At 35.7% G+C, this 19,665-nt stretch overlaps 1 protein-coding gene across 1 annotated transcript in view; it reads right to left on the bottom strand.

The window, feature by feature from the left end:
* The window catches only part of LOC113227240, a 108,236-nt gene that overhangs the window by 80,127 nt on the left and 8,444 nt on the right, over positions 1-19,665 (bottom strand). The gene's annotated exons all lie outside the window — the stretch shown is intronic.

Raw genomic sequence — 19,665 nt, 5'->3', positions numbered from 1 at the left:
TATACAGTTCCCCATAAAAGAGTTGTTTACCTTGGTTAAACGAAAAAATGTTTTTCAATTTTGTTTTTGAAATGAGCTCCAAATAATTTTTAGATTTCATTCTTCTCGACAACGTATAATCGTGATAAGATAAAATTAAAAACACATACAATACCTATAGACGCAAAAAAAACGTTGCCTACTTGTCACAAACAAGTAAAGTTAGTTCCGTTTCGAATTGTAACCGCGTATACTCCACTACATTTTTATCCTAAGCCACAGAATCGCAATCTTTCGTACTTCACCCAAATCTCAACCTAAAGGTTCGATATCACATAGCAAGCTTACGTACTTGCTCATATATTGTGTAACCATCCGTTCTCACTTTCTCTCTATTATACACCTCTAGTACGTACCAACCACCACCAACGTACGATGAAGCCAATTCAAACACAAGAAGTGTTTATCTGAAATTGATGGTGGTTAGCGTAATCGGTTATGGCGTGGCCGTCGCGTCTCGTTGTATCAGTTACGATTGCTGGCTAATGATAAAGTAGACTTTATGTTTGCGGTGTTAAGAAATTAAAATTTCATATGCTAAAGGCATAAGGTAAATAATGAATGATTGACTTCAGATATCAACCAGATTGAGGACGTCTCTAAAGAGGTTTAAACGTATTAAGCACCAAATAGTGCGTAAGAAAAGTCTATTGCGATGGAATGTTTCAAAACAGATACTTCAGTATTTGCAGCAGGTGGCGGAGGCAAGACTGATTTGTTTCCTTCACTGTCCTTTTTTTTTTCCTGCAGAATAATAAAGGATATCGCTTTTGAAGATAGCCAGACAATATAACTAAATTTACGAAAAGTTCCTACATCTGAAAACTTCTGTCGATAATAGTTCATAGACGAATAATATATAAGTAGGTACCTAGCAAGTGTGTTAATTTATTATATTATCTTATAACTGTGGTTATTTACCAAGAAACTTTATTCATTACAAAAATAAGTGATAATATCATAGTAGAAAAAAATGACAGTACCCATTAACATAGCAACTTTTACGTAACGCGGAAAACAACTTTGAGTGATACGAGCAACTTTGCCAGGTGTATTAATAAGGCAAGAAGTGGCTCGCGAACACTGAATCTTTTGACATAGATGGATGTATGATGTCAATGGTGATTATTTTAATGTTATTTTAAGTAACCTTACAGATGCCAGAGCTCTTCGTGGTTACGCCGGCTGTAGGCACCTACTCCTACCAGAGGACAACATGTGTGTACTCTGGATCGAACGGACTGAAAAAAGTAATAGCTGGCGTAATTGAAATTGCTCGTAAAGGTAGCCAGATTAATTATGTACATGTACAAAAATTTAAGACTCTTGTCCAATGGCCAGAGACTCATATGTGATATTAACATCATAAGGCCCCGTGTACATCAAAATGTACATAATATGTGAAATGATTTCCCCCCGCCGCGCTGCCCTGCCTACTCGCTGATACACCTACTATTTGGGACACCGACCGACCATATACATATAAGTAGCACCGGATTGAGCAATAAACGCAGTTTTTGGTGTTTCATTTCCGATCCTATACACTCCACCGAATCTAAGAATTTAGATCCAGACCACCAACATCTTTGGTCTTTCGAGGCTGATCATCAACAGGATGATTAAAAATACTTCTTTACACCATACTGTTAAAGTTTAAAGTCGGTAACATCTTTCCATTAGATAGACCGTATGTTTGCCAGATAATCAATCATAAAGAGCTAAGCGCAGCTGTGTAGCTGACCGATGACCTAACATAAAAAAACCCGTAAGAATGAAATGCCGACAGCTTTAGATACCTAATTCTTACTATACCAAGGAATGTACGAGTTTTCCATACAGAAATCGAGATCATAAGCAATAAGGTATCGTCTAAATACGACTACAGCCCTAAAAGGCACAAGCCAGCCAATCTAGTCAGATTTATATGGGATACAGCGCCATTAGACTGTGTTTGGACTGTATTACACGGAGTTTTAGCTTTATGGATGGAAGAAACGTTTAAGTAGATTTTAAAGCTCGTGGATATTCACTGTACACCGATTGGCATTACTTGCAGATTTCTTATTGAGAAGGAGAAGAAGAATGAAACTCACATTTTGTAGTAAGAAATAACTACAAAATGTGAGTTTATATATAAAAAGACTCTTTGAAAAAAATGGTTTTTTAACATAAATATTAAGTCATCGAAATTCTGGAAACAGGCACTTGAAATAATCTGACTGTGTGTGTTTGTTTTATGTATCTATATGTATATATGAATTTGGCAGAGCAGCTTCAATTTACCCTGATTGACATGGCGGTAATAGCAAATCCTTCATTTCTTCGTGAGGCGATTACAGTTATTAGTTGATGTAACGATGTCATGTAAAGTCTGTAATGTTTTCTAACTGTATTGGTTGTGACGTCACGATTTAATAGATTCTTAACTAACGCCTTACATTGAGGACACACCGAATATGGTGACGAACATTGAAAGGCTCCTGCCGGTGATTATGTTCATTACGAACGTACTTTAGATCGTTAGAGTTGCCCTTTACTAAAGTAACGTATCAGTTTTATTCTTAACGTTTTACCTATGCCGACGTATTAGGGTGTCGTATAATGTTACATATTACGCGTACGTCATTTAGTAAGTTCTACAGTTACAAATTAATGTCGATTTCTTTTTAAATAAGTCGCTCTTTCCTGATTATTAATAAATTAGGTCACAAAAATAGCTAAAAACTTTTGCAATATGAAAGTACCTTCCAATCAAAGGCTAGACATAATGTTTCGTTCATGTTTGAGTTCGGCGTTCAGAGGTTAATTTTGTTATTCTGTTATTCATTGTTATGTCACTGGAAAATTGATAACTTGAGACCAAGTATTTGGTTACACTATGTTTATTATACCTAACGTCATTAGCCAGTGACAGTGTTTTGGGTCACGAGTCTAGTGACCTGATCTGCCTGAAATACGAGCTTGAACCTAAAGACTCGGATTGGGAAATTCAAAGAACTTTCGCTCTAGACGAAAAGACTAGAAAACCATACATTTTAGCTAATTTGCGACATAAAAAAAAACTTTGAAATGATCGTCGTTAGCAGCAAGAGCTTCGCAAACCCTGCGTACATTGTGTGACATACACGGATATAATATGAGATGTCTATTTTATAACCTAGTATAAAATAAACAAAATGCAGGTACTACGGGAAGCAACTCTATTGAATCAGTGGGCGTCAGAAATGACTGATAATTTTGTATGAGTGGTTTTGTGCGTGGCAAAAACGCGCAGGTAATTTTCGTTTCATACAGAGATCACGAAATCGAATGACTCATCATTCACCATTCATCATAGGATGGATGTTTTGTTTTCGTTGCTAAGATGAATGTTGCTTGTATTTCTTATAATCATATATGAATAATATTTTGGAATGGGTTTTCAGTGTGTTGTTAGTAATTTTAGTACCGATCCCTGATTTGAATTGAGTAGTAAGCGTGTACGCATAGTTCGTGTAAGCGTCTGATATATGTAATTTGACGTTTATCACCACTTTATTGTAAGGTCCCGTCCTTCTTATTTACTATGTAATGATTTTTGAAAAGGAAAAGTAAAAATATGGAGAGATTATTGTTTTGTAATGGCAACACAAAAACTAGGTTTTGTAAGAAGAGAAGCGGGAAGCGGATATGCTTTTTAAGAGATTACGAGGTGCGCTTTGATTTTTAACGAGTCGTATAAATGGATTATAGTGCCCGTTTGGCGTTCCATTTCAATTGCAATATTGTTCTTTACAACATTACTTGAGTAAGTTACAAATTTTCCTTACCTATTTACGTGGTACTGAAATCCTGAATCTAGTTATGTTAATAGCTTTGAGGTTATAGACGATACGATGAGCCACGACGACGATCGTGGGGATACACGTTCGTCGTCTACATGTGGCTCGAGATAGTGTCGCGTACACCCGCACTCATCTCAGTAGGCTATGAAGGTAGGAATAGCTCCTCTCCTTCCTTTCTAGCGAGGTGAGCCCGGAAGAGTGTTTCGGCGCCCCCAAGACCCAGCGCATGATGCAGAAACGGCGTGCCACGAGGTTTTAGTGAGTAGCAGTCTCACATAACATTTTGTCTGTATCTCCAGACGGAAGGTATCCATAATGGATTTCCCCGCGTAAAAAAAAAGTTACAGACGATGAAGATTGTGTATAATCGATATGTAACCACTTTAAAAAACGTTAAATTAACCGTTAATTCTTACGGCTGTTGCCCCTACGTAGATCCCGAAGAGAGAATAACGTATTTATGCAGGTATTAGTAAAAAATTGTATATGTACCTACTAGCTAAAACAAAAAATCGCTAATGGTCTTTACTTGATAACAAACTTTTTGCAATATTTTTTATTCAATGTCATGATGCTTTACTACCATATTCAATTATTTTTTGTGAAATTGCTCCACTTGTTCGTTATATTATTAATAACAGATATCGCTAAGGCATAAAAAGTCGTTAAAAACCGAAAACAAATTTCTGCAACAAGCACATAGAAAAATTCGTGAGGTCCGCTGGTTCGTTCTGTGGCTTAGTTGGCATACCGACTGGCATGGTTTGCTAGAAGATGTCGGTTCGAATCCGGTCGGATCGAAGGATTTTTTTGTAAAGTGTTCGATCTTGTTATTAATAATTGTAACTTTTTGTTCGTTAAAATATTTTTTTGCGAAACAGTTTCAACTTCATATGAAGCTCCACAAAGACCTGTTATAAGCTTATAAGGTTCTTTAGCGTTTATTATATCTTATAATAAAAACAAGGAAGCAATTAAGTACACGAATGTAATCTTATTAATATAAATGAATGATGCTCAAAATTGTTTGCAATCTTTTGTCAGTTTTAAGTGGGTACATAATTAGAACAATTAATTGTATAATTTGGTAGGAAAATTATGTTGACTAGTTAATTTTCCTCGATTTCTGAATAGTACAAAAAAATAGTAAAATATTATAAATATAGAGCAAAGGGTCTTAATTTATTTTCTGTTTTGCGTAGCCCTCCGTGTCTGATGTGGATTTTTTTTACAAATTCATCAACTTCAAATGTGTTATTGACAGCTGACACAATGCTACATGCTTTGATAAGTGTAACTATAGAATGAGAATCTTCATAAAAAAAGACAAGGAAATCCAATCTCAACATTTAGGGAATTTCCAGTACTATGAATACCAGAGCAACGGAAATTACTCTGGGGCACTTCCCAGAATACCCAGATCAAGAACCATTTTAGAAAAGTTCATGTAAATTGCATGTGTGTGTTTTATTTAGTTCGTTAAGCTGATTTATTAAGGTTTCTAAAAATTTCTCGAACAACTCGAGAAATCGAGTGCGAGAATTCTCGACACTCGAGAAAAAAATATATATCGAGAAATCAGAAACCCTATGCTACTATGCCTTAACCCGGGAGTGCTTACCACCAGGACATGAAGATCGCAGTAAAAAAGAACAATTCAATAGGTACCTACGTGTAGGCATATACACACATATTATGTGTGCAGTTTTTGCATTATGTCATCGTCTGATTGTATCATGGCTATGCAAGCGATACAAAGTTACAAATGCAGGCGGGCAGAACCGGAACTCGTGTGGTAAAGTTTTGTAATATACATGCTATTGAAAACTCATCGGCATGAATACGTTTGTGCAAAATGTACAAGGTCACGTTCATCACGAACTACGCAAGTGCGGTCCTGTTTGAAGATGAGACATTTTCATAGAATCGAGCTGGTGCAACACCAACTAGACTGTGCATTCAACTCGTCCCCGCACTATTCTTTTTTTTACTTTAGACTTTTCTGTCTGCGCGCTTGAAATTATTCTTTTAACCCACGACGCAAAAGCGGGGAGCTATAAGTTTGAATCATTTGTCTGTACCTTACCTATATCTGTCTGCATGAACGCCTAAATGACCGGACTGATCTTAAAACCGCTTTTTTTAAGGGTAATTTAAAGATCATCAGCTATTTTCTCAGTTAGTGTAGGGATTTTAGATTTTTAGTCATAAGATTATTTGAAATTTGGTAGACTACCGGAATCCGATGAAATTACAATAATATGGTAAACTTTATCTTTTTTTTATAATGCATTGATTAATCAAATGACGGGACGAACAAGTCGTCCGCCTGATGGTAAGCTGTGTAGCTTTTATTTTATTACCGCGTTCCGGTTTTGACGGGTAATGGCGCTGGTGAAATTACAGGCACATGGGACTTGTCTATTTATGTCTCAGGACGACAGGCTACAGTGGCAGTGCCCCTCAGATCTTTACGATTTAAAGCTCTGAGTGGCATTGCATCTGTTATGGACAGGCGTGTCGCTAAGACCAAGCGCACGATTTGTTTGTCCTGTCATTTGGTATCGTAGTATATATCGACGTCGGAAAGCGGTCTTGTTGTATCTCGAAAAATAGGACGTTACACCAGGGCCGAAAAACTATTTAAAAAAAATATTTCTCTTTAATCTGAATTAGTAGAAAGTCAATTTTAATACGACAAGATCGCTTTCCGGCGATATTTAGAAAGAAAAACGAACTATTAAAGTATGATTTGTTAAGAATTAGACAAAAACGCAATAAAATATTGAAAGAAGGCAGTGGTTCCTGTAACACAGGTTATACCCAGCCCGGGCCTTTTCTGTGTGTTCACCTATTTTGTAATAATAACATTAAACATTGTTATTTTGGAAACTCTGTTGAAATTCTAACCAAAACTAAACACTGAATCTTCAGTGTTATTAAACAAACATCAAAATCGATTATTTTTAACAACCTTCACCTACTTTTTATAGTCGGTTAACAAGCAAAAAATATAAAAACAATCTTATTAATGCATTTCTAGCCGTTTTGCATAAGGCGGAAATATTTCACGTGTGAATTTATTTATTTCCCATGTTCATAAAATATTATCGTTGTTATAAAGACGGTCTTTTGTTCACAAACCTGTTATTATGGTGTTTTCATACAGAGGTGGGATTATTCATACACATTTTCTTTATGGTTTTAATTTAGACTTAGGCGAGTTTAAGTCTTAAGTTCGGTTTGTTTTCTGGATATTAGATATATGCCGGAGAAAGTAACTGAACGAGAACTCGGAAGATTGTAGATTCTAGTACCTAGCTTTTCGCAGTTTCATTGCATTAAATGCAATAGTTCAATCTAATGGAGATTAGTTTCAAGGATACCACAAGTCGGACAATAGAAAGAAAAAACCTGAAAGAGCTAAACGGGTTACTAACATGGATTTTTATCATTCAAGCACACAGAAGCTGTATAAATAGCTTTAGTAAAAAGTTTTTGTTTCACTGTAGTATTGAAGTGGCAAATTTTGAATATCAACCGAAATATTATTATTATAGAACCGTTTACATTACCCCTAAAAAACAAAATGAAGAAGAACAACTAGCATATTTTTGTTTATCGTATATGCGTGTAAATTTTGATAACGTGGAGACTTGCGTTCAGGAGTCGAGTGTATAATGTTTCTATTCATGGCAGGTGTAGTGTGAAATTTGCAAAAAACAAACATAAAAAAATTAAATAAGTATAATAATTACAATATTACATAAAATAACCAACATCCTTAGACACCTACAACAAACCCTTCAATTTCATCACATCATTATGAAATTTCGCAACTTGCCCGCAATTAGTCCAAACAACTTAACCTTCAAAGACTCTTAACGTACATACATTGAATATGGACTCCGCGGGTCTTTATAAAATCTTATTTATAAAATTACTATCCAGTTCAACAAGACCCCAGTGTTATATAGAAATTATATACGAACTAAGGGTCATGATGAATCAACCGCATGTAGGAAGCGGTCACGGTCATAGGAGATGACATTCTACTGACCTTACATTTTATGTCGAAGTCTCATAAGTTACTTATACGTTATATCATCACCACGGGACTTCGTGTAACAAATTCTTTACCGAACGGCATAATCGCCGCGAAGACCTCTACTTTAAGTATATTTTTTATGAAAAATATAGGACTAAAATATTTTATCAGAATTAATCTAAGTAGATTTTAATCGCAGGTGTGTTTTAACGATTCTTCTCAAAGGCCGTTATTATGGTATTAAATAAATTATGTGAAGATACGAAGCTGCATGGAGTATTTTTACATCCTGTAATCAAGTGTCATAACTGTCTTAGCCCACGTATGAAGCGTAGCATATAAGACTGGAACGACACCAGAATTTTGGAGCCCCACCTTTGTCTTCGTTTTCTTGCTATATATACCTCCAAATCGTGAAGGTCAGCAGTACCAACTTTTTCCCATCGGGATTATTGATGACAATTTGAATACGGTAAACGAGATCTGCTCCGCTTAATAAAATCGTAAAAAAAATTGCTTATTGCTGGAATAGTATGTTACGACAAAAAAAACGTACCTGCAAACTTTGAATTACGTATAGTAAACTATTAAGCGCCTTCTCTGAGCCTTGAGTCCTTCGATCAAATATATTGGTAGAGACACGTTAGCCGCTCAAAAGGTCAGTGGGCCCAAAATGATAATTCTTGGACATAGGAACCACTTGTGGAGTAAAGAGCTAATTTTTTTTTATATGATAGATAATAACATTCCTAACAACTTTTATTCTTGTATAATTTCATGAAAAGTTGGTAGTTTCGGAGAAAAAAACGTTTTTTTTTTGTATGAAGTACCTAATATACATTTTATTTTTTATCTCAAAATATACGAAAATGTAATGTGCGTGGGCTACTTATAGCATAGTTCTAATCATTTTCTATATAGAAAAAAATAATCCGTCTGCATGTACTTGCGGCTTTGTAAGTAAAGGTGTGGCAAAATTGCTAACGACTTTTATAGATTTTTCCCATTCTCGTTTTTCATGATCTTTTATACTATATACTATACTAGTATACTAAGAGTGAGAAGGAAAACAGGATATGAGCAAGTAAGACTCCAACATAACCCTGACTGGCGATGGCACAATGTGCCATCCACAAAGTTCAACGTTACATAAAACGGATAAACAACAACGAATCAGATGAAGGAAAATACGAGCTCGTACACATCAACAAGATCACCGTTCTTAAAGAAGTGATAATGATGATATATGGTAGTGTTTTTGTTCATCATAAATACTGTTTAAGACCATGAGCCAATGGCGATCACGAATTCTCGAATGTCTTCAATTAAACCAGTCACGAGGATGAACCGATTGATGAATCTGTTGTTTGAAGTCTTACTTGGAATTATGTCTATGATAGTATTTACGAGGCTCAGGGAAACGCGAGGAAAGGTACTAGTGTTACCACATTCTATAACCACACCACAATCTCAGGTGTACTGTGGTTAAAAACTAGGTTCTTGCAGTGAATACTGTGAATATTTATTGATGATGAAAATGTATAATGCATTCTTTCATGGTAACCGTGGTAGTCTAATGATTTGACCATAGACATAGGGTTTGACCTACCGCATCTGAAGTAAAGGGTCGGGCGTTCGAATTCGGGTTTGCATCTCTGAGATTTTGGGAATGTGAGAGGAAGCCTGTGGTTATTCCTTCTTAGTATGTAATTGCTTATACATGAAATATTTACGACTTACAAACAACGGCAACTAAGTAGAGAACAGAAACGGATGATTTTCAACCAGGATGAAAATCATCCGGAGAGGATGACGAGGTTATACAGTGTACCTACTGTTTACGCTGAGATTATTAACTTACATTACGTGCAGAGTGACGTTAATTAAATAATAAAAAGAAGTCCAATACTGTATGGGCAGTTCTGTTTATTAATACGAACAATGTTTACCACGGCCACCCCTCTGAAATCGAAAGAAAAAATCTACTTTTGCGGTTCACCGTTCAGCGGTTTCAACATTTGCGGTAAGTATTGTATAATATCTGCAGTGCGGTGGCAGTCCAGTGAGAGAAGGATTAATTCTAAATTGGCAGATCGATCGTCGAAATAATCCCAATGATAGCTTGTGCGATAACTTTAAATTCTAAGTGCCATTTTCCACTAAGCGACTAGCTGCGGCTGTTTTATTTTATATCAGAGTCGCGGACGCGTCAGTGGGTATGGTACCTATAATGATTTATTTGAATGAATAAGAGTCGCGCGCGGCCAACCGTTTGCGACTAGTCCTTTAGTGGAAAATGCGTGTAAGTAACGTACATTTGTGAGTTTTTAGTACCAGTACTTCTCGCTAACGGTAAAGGAAAAAACATCGCGATGAAACCTGCACGTAGAATGTCTGATTGTTACTTAATCCCTCAAATTAGATGAGACCAGTGCCCATCAGTGGGACGTCTAAAATTGATAATAATGACGTAATGTGTAAGGTAACAAACAGAGGCCATAATAAGTCAACATGACATGCAAAACAGGAACCTTCGCATGCAGTCACAGAAATGACCTTTGCCATGCAATTTCTAAGATAGGAAGTTAATTCCGACTTAATGATGGGAATGCCTCCACTCGCACTGGACCTGTGACGGTGAACAATCATTTTGTAGCCTGGGAAATATCAATGCGGAAGTACATATAGTCATGTTATAGATTGATAATCATAAACGTTTCATACTCAGAAACGGTAGTAGCCTAGTAGATGAACGGCTTATTTATCAATCGAGAGATCGAACACGGGTCGAATCCTTAAGGATGTAGCCTAGGCATGGCGAAATTAAAGAGTGAAGGCTCGGTCCACATAAAATTTATTAAAGGAGGGGATAAAAGGGGAACAGGAAGGCCCAAAAGGGCCTGTGTTCGTATATGTATCCAATGCTTTCTAAGCAGTTAAAATAGTGGGGTTTATATAATTGAGGATTGAGATTTACGATGCACACGTCCATTTTTATGAGAGAGATGACGGATGAACCAAAGTAAGGATAACGAAGAAAAGGAATTAGAGAACGATTCAAAATTTTAAAAGTGGCCAGGAACCAGAAAAGAAGGAGATAAAAAGGTGAGATGACAATGAAAACGGTCGCATCGTCACAAGGACACAAGTATGACTTAAAAGTTACAAGTTGTTCGTTTGTTTTACTGTTTTATATATTGCTTGAAGATATTGTTGCTTGCTTTGCTTAAATAACACACTTATAACTTTACTTGGTATTTGGTTTTATTTTTATAATACAAAGTGACGGGACGAAGAAGTCGTGCGCCTGGTGGTAAGCGACTCGCCTACCCATAACAGTTGCAGTGACATTGCCACTCGGAGATTTAAATCGCTAAGGTCTTTGGGGCACTGCTACTGCGCCCGTCATCCTGAGACATAAGTTGACAAGTCCCATGAGCCAGTGATTTCACCAGCACCCTTACCCTTCTAAATCGGAACGCAATAATGATTAACTATGGTGAAATGCTAAGTACAGTTGCAGTAGTATATAAGTTAGTATTTGTATATTTTTATACAGCGCGTTCTCATAGTAAGATACAAGCTAACTGACAACAGTTAGGTATTGTTGTATTAGTCATATACACTATCTATAGCCAGGGTGATCTAAGTGGGAACCAAAAAGTTTAACTGTTACCATAGAAGAAAAGAAATAGAAAAACTTAGGGCCACATCCTGACGCATGAGGAGCTTGGCAACGTCTCCCCATTTGATAGACACGCTTATTCTTTGGCGGAAGCAGTTTACCAGTCTTCTGATCGCCTGAGGTTTGAACAAGACGAGCTGAGAGCTCGTTAACGACGTTCATTTTGTACTATATAAACTCTAAAGTAAGGTATTTACGTGTTCCACAAGCAAGTGTGCCCAACCAGTTTAGCTGGTGGGTGTATGCGGACTTTACCGACCTGTTCTGTGCGGGCCGCCATTGCGTCACATGCGCGCGCGCATAACTGCGGAAAAATTACTGATAAAGTGTATATTGGGTGTGGTTCTGTAGGATTTCGAGACTTTTAAACCTTTCCTATTTTTGTTCAAACATGTTGTTAAAGCGGGATTGCAGCATGTGCCTTTTTCGAGTTCTATTCTTGATTTGGATTTTTACTTTAAATTTGTTTTAACAACTTATTTGAGTGTAGGAATCAGTAAACTAGTTACTTTGTTTTAGACGTTCATATACGTCGTCGGTATTTTGTAGAAAGGGCGTAAGCATCGAGTATATATATATATATATACTCAGTGTTTTGAAACAGCCGTAAAAACCTAAAACATGCTCACCTGGAAAAAAATTCGAAATGTCGTTTAGACCCTTTCTAGAAAACACCCACGATATATGACCGTGAATCCGATCCCTACAGGGAACAAAGACATCTCCATTTGAAAGAATTGTACTATATCATTTCTTAATTCTGGATAGAGATTTGTAGACACTTTACTATTCCCAAAATTTAAACAGAATACACCCCAATGAAATTATTTCGTTTCGTAAAGTAATACCCACCACAAGACATCGTCTTAAATAAAATAAATACCTCCATTTGAAAAGTTGTCCACATTAAGTGTACTTTACCCTAAAAAAATAGCAAACGGAACCTGTACGATGTTGCAAGCGTCGAGAAATATTTGTCGCGTGTGTTGCCACACGTTCGTTAAACGCTCTTAATAGCTGGCAATATCCATCGTCAATTAGATATGTGATACTTTAAAGTGTTTTTATAGTTTGTTGTAGTAGAAACGTGTGAATTTTTTGATTTGAGCAATACACAATCAAACTTCAACGTAGGCACCTCAGCCGTATTGAGAGTGTCCTAAAAATAAGAATGAAACCACAAAACTCAACTATATTATATTTAAAGTTAGGTATGTAGGGATAGGTTCAGTACGTAGTACTACAATTAATTTCAAATGTAAATAATGCTTACCTATGAAATAAAGATTAATTTGAATTTGAATTAGGTATGCTATATATAATATATATATATATATATATATATATAGCATACCTATTGTCATGTGTCAAAATTGCATGCGCGATAAAAACTATTTAAAGTTTATGGAGTCCGCTGTAAGTTATTATCATTGATAGTATAAAAGAGAGAAGTCAGGGACCACCATCAGGTGCTTCAAAGTTAGTAGGCGGAAGCGCTAGCATTTTGAGACCCAATCTTTTTTCAATTTAGTTTTGAAATGTCGTCAAACCATTTCATTCTCGGTCCTCCTGTTTCCTGGCGAATTTTTCTTAGGATTAGGACTCTGTAAGCGGCGAAAATAAGCGACTGTTCGTGTCACAACTATCGACGCCGATTCATTTGGTCTTTCTTTAGTGCCTATGTTTAGTAGCCATAGAGTAGTGGACCGTACACAACATTTCACGATACGGACTCGTGTGGCAATTTAATCTATGGGTCACACTTCGTTTTAAATTTATACAATCCTGGCATTTTTCAGATGAGCCTAACTACCTACTTAATTACTTACTTACTACCTGCCTACTCGCGAAACATAGTGCACAAATACATATAAATAACAAAGTTGTATTGTACATCGTTGCAAGTGTAGATGGTCTCTGCTTATTCCATCGAGACCAGTACGAAGATTTACAATGTACATACAATATTTTGAACTGACATCATTATAGGTAACTATATCTTCCCAATTCGAAACTTAATTATGAGCTTGTCAACAAACTAATTAAGTTTTAACGGAGTTGTTTCAACATGTGATCCTACTTTTTGTGCATCGTGAGGCAATGTTTGCATTGGTATATTGTCTCGAAACCAGTGCCAGCGTTTTTATATGTAAATTTTAAAAGTATCCGAATATTCCATTTCTTATTCAATATCATATAGTTACATTTTGATAAAATATTATAAATCCTGCAGCAGCGGTTCCTAAAAAGTATTCTGCGAAATCCTGGAAATCAGTGGAAGATTATAGAGGTACCGTCAGTAAGGATGTATGTATTGTCGTAGAAAGCAAGTAGATAACTAGTAACAGTATATATTCATTTATAATTTGTAGTAATTAATTGTCTAATTTATAGTTTTTCTGTTCAAATCAAAACGTACTTACAAATAATTATGCAATTAACACTTTGGCATAAATAAAACAAAATTGGTTGGTGCTCAAACAAAGTTGGGGTTTCGCTATGACTGGGTTTCATAGCCGAAAAAAATTCGTAACCACTGCCCTGAAGTTTCAAGTAATCGTTCTATGCGATATGTATGTGCTCAAACGGAGTGTAAATAACATTCTAAAGCCCATTACGAATCAACACTAGGACGTAATCTGAAAAATTTTATTCCGAAATCCGAACAACAACTAACGTCCAAGACGTCCGACCTCCTATCGGATAACGGAGCTAAAATGGAACTACCTGAACACATTGCGAGGTGTGGCGATGACAATAGTACATTGTGTATCAGGGGCGGTAAATAAGGAATTGCGAACTAGACTATTAGAAGCCCGAAGTCAAAGACTGAGGGCTATCGGAGTCGAGGTTCGTAATTGCTGTACCGCCCGCGCCCGTGAAACATACAATGTTTTTCATCGCACTCAACTTGACTACCATATCCCAAATAAAACCCTGACATATACTACTATGACTATACATATACGTGCAAATGTGACGGAAATGGGGTAAAGCGACAAGCGACTATTAGAAACGTGTGACGATGGATGCGAGATGGGTAAACAACTAGTCGTGATAGATGGCAGGGGATGTTAGATTTAGGAATGTTAGAAGGCAATCCTTCGAATTGGAATCTTTATTTCGTTCATAACCAAGGTCACACAACTTTGTAATCTGGGCCTCAAGACTTGATAGAATGCCATTGGCAGGATTTTTGTACGTTTGGAATCCTACTAAAAGGTAAAGTAGTGGGTTGTACTGCGTTAGCCATCGGCCTAGTAATCCTACGATTTAACAACCATTGTAATTTTTTGGTATTCTGCTCTTCAATAGCGTTAACATAAAAAATATATTTAGTAGCAGTAGAGCTCCTAGTCCAGGGAAGTACCGAAGTAAGTATCTGAGACCTCGACTGCATGAAGTTGATAACGACTTTTCGCATACTGCAAACACGCAGTCAATCTGTTAGCAACCTTTCATGTAACCTATTGACCGATTAATCTGGTTAAATATATTGTACGTATCATAAAGACGCTGAAAACTCAATCAGTTATTTTCAAGTACTCTTTTGTAATGCAGCTAATCGTTTTGTCACGGCAGATAAAATTTCTGAAAATAACACGAAACTTGAAATTGTACTAATCGTAAATTATAAATTTTATATATACTGGTTACAATCACAATTAGAAGTACTAAAACGTGTTGCAACAATAACTAATAGATAGCTACAAACATCAACTATAGTATGTGAAGTAAATTGAATTTTTAATTGCCGTATGTGGCAACATTAGAGAGCGGTAGCATAACAACACGTAAGCTAGAATTGTGCCAATAAATTTTATTTTGATGGCCTCGGGGCCCAGTGGTTAGTACTATGGGCGCTTGATGAGGAGGCCTTGGGTTCGAAACTAAACATTTTTTTAAAAGAGGTTTAGTTAGAGGTAGACAAAATTGTCCCCTCTGCCATTTCTACCATACACAGAGCAAGGAAAATGATCCACGTTTGCTGTTTGTGTGTTATTGTTCTCGGTTTGTTGGATTCACGCCATTGTGCTTCCGAAATGAAGATATCTAAACCCATCAATCACACAGTCCACAGCGGAACACGTATTAAAATAAAGGAAAACGTAAGATGACAGTAACATTGTCTTTCTACGACCGCGGCTGCTGCTGTCTAGAACATTCATGGTAAGGTACTTAATTCATACTTGGTGGTTTTAACCACTTCATATCACTGCTTGTATCTATCTACTTGTAGACATTTACCTACGAGTATACTATACTACATTGTATTATAAGACCTTTTAAATGTATATGCGCAATATGGAATTGAAAGTACATACTTTCAATCACATAATTGACATGTTTTTTAATGTGAATAACTGGTCGAAGAACTAATCGACCGAAGGAGGAACGGTGAGGGGAACTAAATTGAAAAGTTCAAAGAAAACATATCCGATAGTCGAGATTTTTGTTGGTTAGCACATTATTAACAATGACATTTAATTTTAATTTAACAGCCTTTTTGTTATTTAATGGTTCTTTGTTTACAAATAAAACATTGCATAAATTTGCACTCTGTATCTGTAAACAAATGTTTGCGTTCAAGAAAACAGATCTGTTTCATTTAGTGCTCAAAAAATTTCATTGAAACTTAATCTGTACCTAATTTTTAAAGAACTTATTTGGTTTCGGTATTTTTTGTTCGGAATTGGTTTTGCTGCAATCGACATTTTATTTGAGGCAGTAATTTGGTTTCAATTGGTATCAAATGCTGCGTATTTAGGTTTAGACTTCAAGACTTTAGGAATGAAAATTCGTGCCATAAGGCGCTGTAAGGTATCTGTGTTCGATTGAAATTGTTGTTTAACATTTTTGGAATGTTGTTCCAATACGAGATGCGCGAGAATATCGGCGAGAGCTGTGTGTGCACCTATGTTATATTAATTTTTTTTAAGTACTTGGATGAGTGAATCAAATATTGTACGTACTTAAAATTAACGTGGTAACACAGAACAGTAATTAATACTACATAGTAATATAAAAATAGTAACAGACTGCCTTAAGGCTATATGTAACAATTTCTTCCAAGCAACCTTAGGTTAGAAATTTGAGTAATGCACAACGGATACAACCAAGGAACAATTTCATAAATTCAATACGTAACAAGCGCTAATAAAAATTATATCTACATATACGTAGATAGAATACTAATATAGTACATATGTAAGTATTAATATTAAATACTTATACACTTTTTAATTGACTACAAAAAAAAGGAAGAGGTTCTCAATTGGATTGTATTTTTCGTCCCGTCACTTCATATTATAAAAAAAAGTTTTTTAAAGTTTAAATTATTAAAACGAAAAAAAAATTAATTTGCTTTTTAAAAAATATAATATGAATATGCTGCTGCCAGGACCGTCTACAGAAGGTTACTGGACAGACTTACCGTAACAGATAATTTAAAAAGGGAAGTCTATCATAGTAACTGTTTTCCTATGCGTGTCAAATGTATATAATTCATTACGTCCTGAATACAAAATAAGCCAAGTATAAGGTTCCGAAGAAGGTTATCTGCATGGTCGTTTAACACTTACTTTTATTTAGTTCAACAATAATTTGACTACAAAAAAACACTGAGTTCGACATTTGAAATGTAAATGACTAGTTTAAATATTTTAATGTTTTTAATGATCACTGTGTTTGCTATTAAATTTGGTTACTGTAACCAGCTATGCGTTCTTACTACAATTATGTTTCGCAATGCACAATTACTGCTACTAAATTTGACATCCTCATTTTATTTGTCTAAATGAGGTACATTCACGTTGCAGGCTTTGTACCGTCGAATAAATCAAATTTAACGAATAAAATTACGTTGATTCACAATTTAACTACATGCATCTAGACAAATTATTGAAATTTTTAAATCTCTACTTGAAATAAGAGTAAAAAGCTCTTATTTTAACCTATTATGTCCCACTGCTGGGCAAAGGTCTCCCCCAAAATACCTCTATTAATATAATAATAATGATAATTACTAACACTAAAATGACATGCTCTCAAGTTAGGTAATTCCCTGCACTATAAGGGATCAAGCCAATTTACAAAACTACTTTTTCCAAATTGGCCCAACTGAGCATCGAATCCGGGATCTCCCGCTGAGCTACCTACATCATAACAACTAAAAGGATAGAAAAGCGCTACTTTGATAGCTTGGTCATATGGAGCGAATGGGTGTTATTACAATAACCATAAAAAATTATGGAACCGAAGAGGTGGAGGGACAAAAGCTATATAGCTAGGATGTCCCAAAAAAGGGCAGTGTAAAAGTAACAAAAATAAACTGGTGTTTGAAAAAAACTAAAGAAAGCGCCTCCTCTCCGATACCTTCCTGAACTGAAAAAAGTGCTTCCTGCCAACTGCCATTTGGAATCTACAAATTATGTATGTATTACTGATTTTAGATACATATGTATGATTGCAACAGGTGTAGGCATTACAAAATTACAAGTAGTAGTAATGAGTATATAATTAAAGTTAGCAAAGGAGATAGGTGTGGCATGGCCAAGTTATAACGTATGTGCTCAAAGTAAGCGCGTTGATTGGTCAATCGTCCTCCGTACGTGTTGTATTAATGACTGCGTATTTATGGAAGTAAGGTCCATTTCATGGCAAACGTGAATGCTTAAGGAAGAAAGTTTGCCCGGCTATGTTTCTGACTGAAAATTTTAAATCAGATAAAGATTTTGTCTCGAGATATTGTTAAAGATACAAAATAATAATAAGTGATTGACTTGGTCTCAAACTAGTATTTACCAGAGTGACTAGTCTCCGGAAGCACTATAATATATACTTCGTAGTTTACTTTCTGATTTCAGCCGTTTAATTTACAGTTTTTTTTCTTTCGACCCAAATATATGAAACAGATGTTTATATCGTCACGTTTGCAGATCCTTCGTAAACAATGACTGTTATGAATTTATGTTGTTTACACCAAATAATCGTACGTGCGTAAGTTTATTTATTGTTTGTTTGTTATATGAATCTGAATCTACTAACAACCAACTATATCTATCTAGCACTCGATACTATCCCATACCTAAACATCTGGATAGACAAAGTAAACAGCGGGTCAGTATTGATAAACATTGTATAGCGAAATTGTTAACGGATGACGATAACATAACTAATTTTGTTGAATGTTATTAACGTTCTCACGGTAGCTTTTCGTTAGCAAGAGAGACGGTTAGATGTTCGGGATGAAAAGGTAAATCCAGGTGCCAGGACCCATTAAATATACCATTACTGCCTTAACATTGCATCCACAAAATGAGACACGGTATCCTCTAACTCGCGGAGTCCAATTTAGCAAACTAGCTTATCTAAGTTCAAGTATGAGTGCTCTAGGTAGAGTTCCTAGAGGTAACGTTCAATGATCTTAATACAGGCAATTATATAGTTTGAGACCAGGTCGTTTGTGTGATTATTTGCCACATTAGTATTATTTGGTTGTTTATATATTTGTTTTATAAAAAAAAAAAAATGTTTATTATAGATTATTGTCATGGGCCTGAAAGGTATATTTCGGATTTTTTTAATGGGATAATCGGTATTCAGTGGCAAAGTCGGTCGGGATTCAGATTCAAAACCCGGTATAATATGTATATTTTTATTGCGGTCTTAGACTTTCGCGATTGTTACACATAGGAGTATAGTTTTAGCTATGTTTCTTCTTATTTTTTCAAACAAACCAACGTTTTGGGCTCTTAACAGGTGCCATAGTCATGGCTGACATGAGAGTCGCGATTCAGAAACGCAAAATAGTTTAATTTCCTGTGTATATTTATTAGAGAACGAAATTATTTAAATTATTGGTTAGAGAACGAAAAAGTATGGAATATTTAAGAAAAAGAAAACGAAGGAATTAAAGAATATGCTAGATTGGCACGCTCACTCTATTTCGGAATTTGAATAGATCGATTTCTTCCTCGGACCACATAATCATGGAAATCGAAAGTCAATTAATTCTAGTGCAGCTCTCAAGTTTGCGGTAGGGTTACCGGTTACTAGATAGATAGATA

The sequence above is a fragment of the Hyposmocoma kahamanoa genome, unplaced genomic scaffold, assembly GCF_003589595.1.
Source record: "Hyposmocoma kahamanoa isolate Upper Pololo Valley unplaced genomic scaffold, ASM358959v1 204, whole genome shotgun sequence".
Lineage (NCBI taxonomy): Eukaryota > Metazoa > Arthropoda > Insecta > Lepidoptera > Cosmopterigidae > Hyposmocoma > Hyposmocoma kahamanoa.
The sequence above is the reverse complement of the archived record's forward strand: the minus strand, read 5'-3'. Positions and strand labels throughout refer to the sequence as shown.